The sequence below is a fragment of the Callospermophilus lateralis genome, chromosome 6 (assembly GCF_048772815.1).
Source record: "Callospermophilus lateralis isolate mCalLat2 chromosome 6, mCalLat2.hap1, whole genome shotgun sequence".
Lineage (NCBI taxonomy): Eukaryota > Metazoa > Chordata > Mammalia > Rodentia > Sciuridae > Callospermophilus > Callospermophilus lateralis.
In genome coordinates this window covers 155,082,575-155,095,556 of record NC_135310.1, presented here as the reverse complement: position 1 = coordinate 155,095,556, position 12,982 = coordinate 155,082,575, and positions in this window count along the sequence as shown.

The window sequence follows — 12,982 nt, the reverse complement described above, 5'->3', positions numbered from 1 at the left end:
TTTACCAGCCTTTCTGAGTTGGCTAGACTCTTTTCAAGATGATATATTTTGTCTTCATTATTTGACGTTCTGGCTTCTACTTGCTCCATTCTGTTAGTGATACTCTCATTTGAGTTTTTAATTTGGTTTATAATTTCCTGCATTTCTAGAATTATTGATTTTTTTTTAATAATCTCTATCTCCTGATAAAGATGCTTATTTTATCTGTTTATGTAATTCATTTTCAATGTGTTCTTTCATTGTTTGAATTTGCTGTCTCATATCCTCTTTAAGGTTCCATTCCATCTGTCTAAGGTATTCCTTGAGTTCTTTATTTGACCATTTTTCTGATGACTCTAGGTCCTCCTGAATATTTAGGCTGTCCTGCATTGTTTGTACTCCTTTTCTTCCTTGCTTTTTCATGCTCCTCGTGTTACTTCTTGTTCTGTTTGACTGCTGAGTTACTGTTTACTCCTATAAATTTATTTGATGCTTGGGAGGAAAGGTATTAGAAGGGAAGGGAAGAAGTCACTGTCACCGCCGGTTTCAATGAAGTTAACTCCTCTGCCACATTCTAGTGACGTCAGTTCTCTGCCATGGTGCTATCCCATGCACATGGCGACAGTTCGTTCCCTTTGCCGGGTGACCAATGCAACGTGTGGATCCTGACTGGCTCTCCCAAGCCCCATCTCAATCCTGTGGCCACTGCCTATGAAGGCTCGTTTGGCATTAACCTCCGCAGGTTCAGAAGGGCTGACCAGTTGTTTCAGCGGGATCGTTTAGTGGTGAGTCACCTGGGTTTGTCTTCGAGACGCAGGTGAACGGGAGCTTGAATTCAGCCGATCCGGGCTCAGTGTGTGTTCTGAGAGGCCCAGACTGTTCACCCCAGATCCACGTCAGCTCAGCATTACCTAGTGATCCTGAGCAAACAGTATTTAGACGGTTTACAACTCCCTTTGCCCGCGAAGTTGAAGAGGTCAGAGACTTGATCTCTCTGCGCCCGCCGCCATGTTGGATCCTCTACTTGGAGTTTTTCAAGTCATACACATAGTGTGAATTCCAGCCCTATGAACACTGGCTATGAATGTGGAATCTTAGTGGAGAGTCCTCCTGTCCTGAGTTAAGGAAGCACTATCTCCATGCGTGTGTGTGCGTGTGTGTGTGTGCGTGTGTGTGTGTGTGCATGTTCCCTAGTTCGCTGTTTGCTACCTGCTCACAGGAGAGGCCAGTCTAGCTTTTACTCAGAGGCTGACTGTGAGACTGGTTCCCTGCATCCAAGAGCATCTGAGCTATTAGACGGAAGCCCTTGGAGGGCCTGGTTTGGCAGGTGGTCCCAAGGCCCTGCTGATTTTAATACTTGGTTAACTCTGGATTCAAGATTCCTAGATGTTTTCAGCCTTTAGGAATATCTGGTAAATATATAGTGAGAGCTGAGTTTCATACCTAAATATGAAAATTCGCATTAGTTCTTGTGCACCTGAAAGTTTTTCTATTTGGTTCTGTTGTACTCTTACAGAGTTTTTTTTTTTGTTTTTTTTTTTTTGTTTGTTTGTTTTTTAAATGAAGTCTTCATAAAGTGAAAAGCCAGTGTTAAACCTTGTGTTCAGTTATGTCATACGGTTCAGAGAAATTTACTAGCTTTCAGCTACTGGTTTATACACTCACACTTATAAAGACAGAGACATAATAATAACAAAACTATTTCCTAAGCACATCACAGTTATTTCCAATTAGGAGAATAAAGGAAGGTGCAAGTTTGTTTTTAAGTAGTATTGAGAGGGTTTTTAAGAATCTCAAATAAGGCTAAAAAAATAATTTCAACTTTCCCCAGTTTGCAGACCCCAAGGAGAAGAATCGTGCTTAACACTGTGGCCAGAGTAAACCAAGTCCAGGTCTAATTCTGAGAGACAACTCTCTGTCCCACGTGCTGACCTCACTGCCCTTACAGTGGCTTTGGCGTGGTGCGCTGAGTGCGTGGAGCAGAGAGAAGGGCTGAGAGGAACGTCACCTGGTGGACCAGCGCCTTCCTTCTTTGAAACTGGCATTATTCACTGTGAACGTTGGTATCATCACACTGATTTATAAACATTCCCAAGTGTTTGTGTTTATTTGTGTAAAATGGAGGAAAACCATTACTAATAAAGGCAGAGAGTGCTTTGGCCGTAGAGGGAAAGAAATCCGCTTCCTTCCAGGGAAATGGTGTGCGTATCTTATTTCCTTTTAAGCAACTTCAGATTACTGGATATAGTTACAGTGGGTGGCTATGTTTAATCCTCGAGGATAATAACCTCATGTTTCTTATTAGTTACTGGCATTAATAGGACATTCAAATAATGCTTTAGCTTATAGTTTCTTGTTTTTAGTGGGAGGGAAAACATTTTGTTATTATTTAAGAAAAGTGTGTTGTCTCTTCATAACTTGTTGCCAGTGGGTTTCTTGTGTTCTTATTCGACACAGTGTCTGCCATTCAGAAGATTAACTATTACTTAATGGAAGTGATTAGAAAGTTCTAATTTGGCTGTGTAGCAGTGATTTCATGCTCTGTTCCTTTTGGCCTCTTAGAGTGACCATATTTTTAGCCCTTGCTGGTTTAGTGGAAACCATGCCATTTGGTTTAAAGACAAAAAAAAAAAAAAGAAAAAAAAATTGCATTTATTAGTTGAATAGGTAAAATGCAAAATCATGGTGAATTACGATATAGCTTGAATTTTCCTTGCCATTTTATAGCTTGTCTGTCCCCAGAATGGCCTCTCCAGCCTTGGCAGTGTCTCTGTCCACCTTCACGTGGGTAGCCTGGTGATCAGGAACCTTGACAGCAGGCTTTGGGAGCAGAGGACGTCACCAAGCCTCAGCTGCTCTGAACAAAGTGTAATTTAGGATCCAGTTTCGCTTCCTTTGGTAACAATACATGTTGTCCAGTAAAATTTCAATAACTTTCAGAGCTGCTAACATATACAGGTTTTTATACAAACTCGTGTGTGCTGCCTTTGTGAACTGTTCCTTTTTATGCTTTTTCCCGTTGTGAGAGAGCATTGGCTCCTGGGCTTTGCACGTGGCAGGCAAGTGTTCTACTGATGAGCTACTCCCCCAGCCCAGAGCTGCTCCATTTTAAGTAGAGCACAAAGTGATAGTTTTCTCCAAAGGAAGAAGTACATTAAAGTCATCGCGGCTTAAAAACAAAACTTAACACTTGACCCATTTGATTCCTCAATTGTTCCATTTTGGGAAAAGCTCGATGAAGCACGATGCTGGGATATATCTCTGGGGATGGAACAAGGTTACTCTAGAACAGGTTTTGCCAAACGTGATCCTTGATTTCACTTGAATCTTTCATAAAAGTACAATAATAAGACAAACATCTTCAAACCTCATTCTTTATTTAAAATTTGATCCTTCTAGTTAGTGGAATGAAGTTAATAATCCCTCAGATTATTAACTTATTATTATTTAAAGCCCCTAGGTGTTGTGGAAAAGGACAAAGTGGGAAATGTCCCTTGTGCACAGAAGTAGGATTCAGACTGACAAACTCATGATTATGTATCTGTCTATCTTTCTTCTTGTTCTTGTTCTTGTTCTTGTTGTTCTTCTTCTTTTTTGGGGGGGGTACCCTGAGGCACTTAACCAGTGAGCCACATCCCCACCCCTTTTAAAATATTTAAAAATATTTTTTTGTAAAATTTTGAGACAGGGCCTTGCTAAGTTGCTGAGGCTGGCTTTGAACCTGCGATCCTCCTGCCTCAGCCTCCTGAGCTTCTGGGATTTCAGGTGTGGGCCACCTCATCAGCCTTGATCATACTTCTTGATTACAGATGCTGGGAGGGGTGGGGGAGTGCCGGACCACTCTGGCCATTCCCCACCAGGAATCTGACTTACTAACTGCCAGGTAATAACCTTCAAGAGAGCTCGAATTTAAGATATTGGTCCTCCGGGCTTTTGATCTTCCTTTTCCTTCAGGTTTCTTCTCCTTCCTTATTTCATTGTCTTTGAACATTGCCTATGTTCCCCAGGCACCAGGGTGATTTTTAAAAATACTCAACGTCTGGAATCAGAATCTTCCGGACCTGTGTGCCTTTTCCACTGTTCCTTAAGTGGGTGTGATATGGTGACCACCAGCCCATGGCCTCGGGAGGCGTCTGGGAGCGGGTCATGTTGGAAGGTGATCCACCCAGGACACTCTAGTTGACTGTTGATCCAGGTTTCCCAGGGGACGGTGACCTGGCCCGCGCATCGCAGGAGCAGGGACACGTGGCTGAAGACCTGGAATACACAGCCCCAGAGGGTCTCCCGACAAGGAAGGGACAGAACTTTTGACCAATTCTGGTACCAGCCGACCTGTAAGGAGCCAGCCAGACACTTCACAGGGCTCCAGAGGTGCCCACTGACGTGTCCCGTTCCTACCCTCTGTGTGCACCTTTGTCCTTCCTGTCACCTCTCTAAATAGTGTGGAATCCTTATTCAAAGCCCCAGGAGCCTGGTGAAGGACGCACTCCCAGGAGTAGACCTCTGAGGATGTGGGACTCGGCCGCAGGGGAAACAGTTCCTAGAAAAGGTGACTCACATGGAAGTTCAGGTTTTTAGGGCACTGAGCTGGAACTTGTCAGCGTTTCAAGGGAAGGAAGTCACTCCCTAGCGCTGGAGGGGCGAGAGCATGTGCTCATGAGCGCGAGCCGGACAGTGAGGAAGGAAACCTTCTCCTTTTTTCCTGCATTTAATTCCCACACCGCTGTCCCCAGATTTGTTTTTCATTGCGATTCGTTTTCTCAGACATGCTAATAAGATCCGGCTTTTCCTAGATCTCGTGTTCGTTTGATTCACAGACATTTACACACCTTGCTTTGCTCCTCTCTCATCCTGGTGACAGGTCTGTTTGGATCTTTGGTCAACCTGGTCCCTTTTCTTGGACTTCTCTCCAGCCCCTGTAGATTCCGGTAGCTCCTTTGGAACCAATAGAGCTTATGACCTCGGTGAGTTCTAAACCAAGGGGCTCTCGAATAGTTCAGGCTGACAACCGGAGGGGGCTGGGTGACCTTCAGCACGGGTCTGTGATTGTGGCTTATAAAGCTAAGGAAAGTCCCGCCAGGGCTTCTCCTCAAACCACTCTGTGCAGACAGGAGAGCAGCCCCACCCGAGATGTAAGCTTGCCCAAAAGCTGAAAGCCAAAGAAACAAACAGAAAGATCCCCTGGGATGTTGGGAAGGTAAAGCCACAAGAACCCTCCTGCATTGCTTGTGAGATGGAAAGTTGGGAAACTTTTCACCAGTATCCGGTAAAGAGAAAATAAAACTTTCCAAACAGCATTTCAGTGGACTAAAGTAAGTGTGTGTGTGTGTGTGTGTGTGTGTGTGTGTGTGTGTGTGTGTGTTGTATATATGTACATTAAAAATGAATCTACATGCCCATCAGTTATCAAATGAATCAGTCAATTGTGAATACTCAGGCATTGGAATAGTATGCAGCCATAAAAATGAACAAGTTACAAATATACAGAGGAGTGCTTATCAGCTACCTAGATAACAGGGAACAAAATAGCCAGATAGGATGAACTTTATTCTGTATGAATTGAATTACATTAACAAAAATTATTTTGACCATATTTCAGGGTTATGTAATTATTTAAGAAAGTCTTAATGAAAGTCAAAGAAGTAAATGTAGTGTGTTTCAGGGATACTGGTGACAACTGTAGGGAGGGAGGCACTTGTATCCGAGAAGCGGCAGGCAAGTCTAGGAGGGTTCCTTTTATGTCTGGCCACAAGGTGGGTTATGTTGCTGTTGGTGTCAGTAGAGCATTAAGTTGTGCATTAGTTCCATGCACATTTCTCTGTGCATTATATTTGATAATTTAAAATAGTGATTATCTTTAAAAAGGAAATTAAGACACAGGTGTCAGTGTAAAGAAAGTTTCAGGGTCGGACTTAAAATGTACACAAGCAAGGACAGCCTGTGCTATTTGCATTTTGCTCTTCTCCAGTCCTGCTGTGCCTCGTCATCAGGGCCCAGGTGGCAGTTGGGCATGCTGAGAAGCCCCCCTGCAAGGGCTTCATGGGATGAATAAGGTCAGAGAGGGAACTGATGTCTGAAAGTCATTGCTCAGTGAGGTTAAGCCAGACACTGCTTGTTACCATCGCGCCGGTGTGTGTGTGTGTGTGTGTATTCATGTGTGCGTGTGTGTGCATGTGCGTGTGTGCATGAGTGCTTGTGTGCATGTGTGTGTGCATGAGTGCGTGTGTGCCTGTGTGTGCATGGGTGCATGGGTGCATGTGTGCATGTGTGTGTGCATGTGTGCATGTGTGTGCGTGTGTATGTGTTTGCAGCTTAATTCTACTCTGGTGTAACGAGGGAAGTGAAGGAACTCAGTAGCCGCCCAGCACCCAGCGTGCCCTTCCACCCGGGCCACGATGGATCTAGAACGCTGTAGTCACAGATAGATGGAAATAAAAGCCTCTTCATCTTGGCATGTGAGAGATTTGCAATCACATTTGGATTCTCAAAGTGCTGCTTGATTGGGGATTAACATGTGGGTGGACTGACCTTTCTCTTAAGAGCCGTTGTTTTTGCACTAAATGTGTGAAAAACAAATTTCAAATAGCTGCCCTATTGCACTTCTCTTGTGATTCATATTATCACCCTTTTAGATTTCCCAGCAATAACGGCACTTATTAAACTCGCCGGGGCTATTTTCCCCACCCTCCTCCAAACATCCTCTTCTTTCTTCCAAGGGGGTGGAATCTTCTGCCAACAGAGAGGTTAGTTTCTTCACATTTCCTAACTGTCAACGCACGCTTTCTTGATTGACTTGTATGGAGTCCCAAGAACGTCTGTTTTAGAAAACAGAAGAAGCTGGTGCATACTTTTGTATATAAATTGTTCATTAATTCCTGTGGGAAAACACCATATTTTATTTTTCTCAGTTTTTAAGCTTATGGGCTATTTCTTTTCTAAATATAGGTTTTTCTCCAGTGTTAGTTTGAGTTTTCAAAATAAATGATTCCTACATTTTTCCCTTGTACAAGAATAAAGCATTTTTTTTTTAACTGTCAAATTGCATTGAGTCCTTTTAGGTTTTGACCAACTTCAAAACCTAAATGAACTCAATGCAATTTGACAGTTAAAAAAATGTAGGTGATCTAAAACGTCACTTTTCAGTGTCTCTAAGTAAAATAATTAAACTGAAGTCATTGTTCACTATTTTTCTTTCTTTTGAGCTCTTTTGAGTTGGGGTGAGTGAGGGGTTTGGGGAAGCTAATAACCATTTTCCAAATCAGGGTCAAGTAGTCGTATGACTGTATGTTTCTGAGGTTCCTCTGTGTTTAGGTCAACCAGGATATAAGTAATTTTATTTTCCATCATGTCTGCTATTTGGTAATATATATACTTTTCTACTTGTAGCTGGTTTAAACTTATTTTAAATATTTGGGAGAAATTTGTAGAGTATTGTACAGTTTCTGCTTAAATTCTGATCTTTGGAGTCCAAGGTTCTTAAGTAGCATCTGTGAAAGAAGACTTCCTGTTTTAGTGTTTTATTGTACCATTCAGATTATTATAAAAGCACACCACAAAATATATTTTCCCAATAAATATTTACTGAATTTGCTCAAGAAGAATCTTTGTCCTTGGAAACCAGCTGGTTTTGTCTTATTTTCCGTAAGGCTGACCCCTAAAGCATTGTTCCTTTGGTTGGTTCCCTTTCTCTTCATCAGCCACCAGGGAAGAGATCTAGTGAGTCACCTTGCATTTAGAAACGGCTCCTTGTCCCTGAAGCAGCATGTAAATCACGCACTTTAGGTGGTCTGTGAACAGACTGGGGGTGCATTTGTACCATTGCACACCTATCTGACTGGGGTTTGTAAGTCAGAAGATAGATGTACGCTGGTCATTCAGGGCCACTGGGGAGGCTAAGTGAATGCCATCTCACCAGGTGGTGGCTGCCAAGAGGGAGCCACACTTTTGCCATCCATGCCATCTTGTGGTTCTGCTGCCACTCTCAAAAAGTGGCTTCTCAGGTGGTGTCCTTTGTCAATGTGACTTACGGTGGAGAGGAGACGGCTTGCCACAAACATGTGTTTATCCTGGCCGCGAGGTTTTCAAAGCCAAACGCCCATTGATCTGCTTGAAACTTTCTCAGCAGAAACATGGAGGATGGGATGTGGCCAAGAGCAGGGGCAGGCAGGCAGGCTCTGGGAGGGGGCCCGTGCATCTGCACAGCAACGGAGCCACACTTGGAACATACCTGAAGACCCAAGTCCTGGACGGAGTGAGCAGCAGACAGTGGGAGATGTGGACCTGGACATGGCGTAGGGACAGGGGCCAGTTACGCAGACAGTGTGGGCAGAAGAGGAACAGACTCCGTCCTGCGCAGACACTTTGTGGATCCTGAGGCTCAAGATCCTTGATGGCCGCGGTGCTTCTCGAGGCAGTTCATGCCCACTGGTGTGGGTGACAGGGAGTGCCACACAGGAAACCACTGTGTGTGCTGGTGGGACGAGGACTCCCTGGTGACCAAGTGACTGTTGCTTTGGGGAACATTCCTGTTTCTGTCCTTGTGTGAATCTGCATAGCTGTCAACACACACACACACACACACACACACGATGACCCTGTTCCTGGGGTGCATGTCTGTCAGTGTGGGGTGCCGGAGGCTGTGGGTCTGCCCTGCTCCTGGGGTGAACTCAGGGTGGTCTGTCTGGGGTGAGAGGTGCAGGCTGGCGGGTGACCCAGCTCAGGCTGTGCCCCTGACTAATGAGCAACTGTCTTCTGGCTCAGCCTTGAGCTCTGCCCAGGTCTGCTGGAAAGCTAGCTACTTCTCCTCCAGGGTTCAAGGCCCGGACAAGTTTCTCTTTGCTTTCAATGATGCCTAAAGGACCTAAGAAAACAATTCCGAAAGGTTGTTGGCACCTTCCCTTGGAAGGAAGCACAGCGAGTCCTTAGAAAGATCTTCCCCTTTCCGTGCCCTCTGAGGAGGGCGGGCACGGAAAGGAGGAGCCGCCTGACTTGAAGGAGGATCTCTGTCAATGAGGTGCCAGGGCCTGGGTGGCGCGTGTCTGCTCCTCCTGTAACAGGTCCCAGTCTCTGTAGCAATTCTAGAACCTCTTCCTCTAGTCCTGCGGTTGCAAACCCAAGAGCAGAATGGTGTGGGAATCGTTCATCCCTGTTTTGAGTCCCTGCAGGACAAGGTGGAGCAGGCCCCTGGGGCTCACTGCAGGCCGGGCCTCGCCTGAGCTCCAGACAAGGCTTTACCCTGAGTCCATTTCTGGATTTGCAGTTTTGTGTATGGAGGCACTGGATCCGTACAACCACCCAGGGTTAGTTTGTCTTAAGCCAAACCTCCAAGTGACTTAATGTTGAATCATGTTTACCTTGTCATTCCGTGTATCCAGGAATGCCTTCTCAGAGAGGTGACAAAACCAAAGGTATTTTTAGGATGTGAAGATGCTGAATTCCGTGATAAAATCCAGTCGTATTTGCATTTAAAAAAAAAAAAAGGAGAAATCCAGAGAAACCAGCCATTAATGACAGATTGTTAGATATTTTTCTATCTGGGCAAGGGAGATGTTTGGGGGCAAGGAAACCATCTTGAATCACATCCCACTGTGAGTCCTGGAGAGATCGCAGGTGCTGTCAGCAAGTGAGGTGAGAGTATCCAAGCTGGTCCGCCACCCCAGGGGCAGGTGAAAGTCACGTCGTCATTTACTTTTCTTTTTCATTTCATCAACAGCTTCTAAAATGCTTTTCCGTGTCACTCGAGATGATGGTTGATTAAAACACAAGGTGAGAGTTAATGGACTTGGAAAAGTGCTTGGGCCTCATGGAGGAGACAGTTCTGGCTGAAGGAGATTCCGAGTGAAAACAGCCGCGGCCGTCTTGTGGCCATTACTGTCATCATCCTCATCACCACCAACCCCGTCCATAATTACAGCTTGCATTCAAAGCCTCGCTCTTTGCAGAGATGTCTGACAGATAATTTGCTTGCTTTCACAATATCCTGTTGATGACGGAGGGCAGTCGGGGTGGAAGAAGTCATGCTGATGATCCCTTGTGGATTCTGGCTGTCCAGTCAGGCTGACGCCTCCTGACTGGACAGCCAGAATCCTGACCACAGGATCTGTGCGGCCACAACACGGGAATGGCAAGAACCCCCACCCCTGAGTCTGTGAAGAGCGCTCTGTCCCCCTTGGTTGCAACGGACACTCGCTCACCTGGGGCAGCATATTCTACTTGATCTCAGCTCATTATTATTTTTTAAAATTATTTTATTTTGAGACGAGGTCTCACTAAGTTGCTGAGGCTGGCCTTGAACTTGGGGGCTCTTCTGCCTCAGCCTCCTAAGCTGCTGGGGTGACAGCGCCACTGTGCCCGCTGATCTCAGTCCTTCCTGCCCGGATGTTGCCTGGTCTTTTTGTTTTGATTTTCATTCAGTCATTGTCTTTTTCCCTTTCTTTCTCTCTCCATTCTCCTGCCTCCCCTTTCCCTGTTCTCGATTCTCTCCTTTTAGCATTTTCATTGGTAAGATCAGGTCTCTGTTTTTCCTGGTTTGTCTTGTGCTGTAAATGTAAGCAGTGGGAATGATGCAGGGAACCAGCTCTTCAACTTTCAAAAGTGGGGAAGGAAGTCCTTGCTCTGTTTCTTGGGTATATATTTTTTCTGTTGCTGGTTCTCCGCCTTTGGTGACTGTGAGCGGGTTTTGGTCAATTCTCGAACTTCTGCTAACTAGGTGGTTCGGCAGAGGTGGCTAGTTTCTGTTTCTGGTTTAGTTCTTGATCTTCCTCCATTAGTTTCCTAGATAGAAATGAGAAATGAAAGCTGGAGGGGTTCAAAGCAGGGCTTTTTCGGTGCGTGCAGGCCAGGGAGAGGTAAGAGGGTCTAGGGCTCTGTGGGGTCACGTGCACAGCACCCCCCTCCCCTTAGAGTAAAAGCCAGCAGCTCACCTTGAGCAGGTGCTGTGTGTTGAGAACTGCTGTAAACACTGCCCTCCGCCTACTCTGGGAGGCACCTGTGGTCAGCTGTTGCTAAATGACCGGTTCTCCGTGAATGTCTTGCATTTGTTTTGTTTTTTCCTGAGTTCTTGGTAAAAGTTCTTTCCCATAATTTTAAGCTCATCATGCCTGAAATAAAAGAACAAGGACTTACACTTCGGATGGGATGCAGAGGGTCCCTTCGGTGGTCTCCCTTGGTGGATGGTGTTCCTGTGAAGGGGAGATTGAAGAGCAGGCGGTGTTGAAGAATTCCGTTAGGTAATGACAATGAGCCTCTCTTGACAATATTCTTTCTGTTCTCACATTTTTAGTATTTCTGAAGATAATTTTTTTTAATAGATGAAAAGGCCTTTTTTTTTTTTTTTGGTAAGAATGGAATTTGTCCAGACTGTGATAACCCCAGAGAAATTAGGAAGAACCTGTAAATGAGTCTGGCCAAGTGTTTTCCGTGGTTATTGGAGGGCTGCTAGTGGTGGGGTGCGGATAAATAGCCCTGGCCTTGTCTGCAGTTGGCCCTGGCCACTTCCAAAGAAAACAACATTCTTTTTAGGCACACTTTTTGCAGATATAAATTCATCTATGAGGAAGAAAAACATTTTTTTTAAAATTTTTGTAGATGGTCAGGAATTGCAACTACCTCCTGTTTTTGAAAAATGGTACATCTTGAAATGCAAAAGAAAACAGAAGCCCAGAGTACCTTTGAAACACATATTCTTTCACACCATGGAAACTTGGTTCTCTTGGTCTCTCCTGGGGAGATGTTTGATGTTCCCCTCTTTGCTTCTTTGAAAAATAACCTTTTATATTCTAGTGTTTGTGAAAAATACCTTTGATTCTCACTTGGCCTCTTCCACTGAATTGGAAAATTTGGTTCCATTCTCTTAGCAGGTAAATAGCCTTAAAACCATTCATGGTTTTGTCAGGGTAGAGCAGGGCTGAAAAGCATTACATATGTTCCCAGTTAAGAGAGGCCAATCTTTTGCTGTTTTCAAGTGGTTCCTGCTCCTCCTTCTATTAAGGGCTCCATCACAATGGAGCTTTAATCAGCTTCATTGATTTAAAGCTAATTTGCACTTGGCTTCAAGGTTAAGGTCCACAGCACAAGCTGAAGACCTTTAAATCAGAAGTCAGAATGAAAAGCCGGAGGTATATCATATTGTCTGCTGTGTAGAAGAATGACAGCTCTTGATGGCTGTGAATTAACTATTGGGTAAAAGGCACAAAGCCAGTTTTCCTTCAGTGTTAATATAACCTCTGCTAGCCGAGTTACACAGCATTGCTATCAACGTTTCTGCTTCATCATGTAAATTGATGGAGTTGGCTGAAAATACTCGGGTATTGTGATGTTTGTAGCCGTCAATTTCTGCTTGGTTTCAGTTGGGTTTCGACCTAATTGCCAAACTGATTCCATCTGTAATAACTTTGAACATTTATTTTTCCCAAAGGGAAAAAATGTCTTGTCTGTATTCTGCAATTAAGAAGGCGATGAAATATTCAGTGTATGTCTCCACTCTGACTAAATTCTTTTGTTAACTTTATCAGATAAACTATAAAATATTAACCAGGCTCCCTGTTTGAGCATGTGCAGATGGCATAATATTTACCAGGCATATTTTTAATACACATTTAATTTTATAAATTGAATTAACTATTACATGGCTAATTTTCCCCTCTTTCCAAATTGATGCAACGAGCTTTGGTGTCGTTTGGCTGTATGCACTACAATAGAACATTTGTGTGTAATTACATAAGCTTAGCAGTGTACATAATAAATAACATTTCCTCCAAACTTAACAACACAAAATCAAATCAAGCAGAAATAATGCTATTTTCTAAGAAAAATTATGCCGAGTAGCGATATGTAGGTTCTTTGCTTTTTCTTTTTCCACAGCTCAGTTTTTCAAATTTCTGGAACATTTAAATAGGTAAGTAAATTTCACCCACCTCTCTTATCCTTCATACAACTTCCCTTAAAGATCCTTAGCCATATCCTCTCTGCCAGTCCCAAATGTGCTGATTTAATAGCCACATAA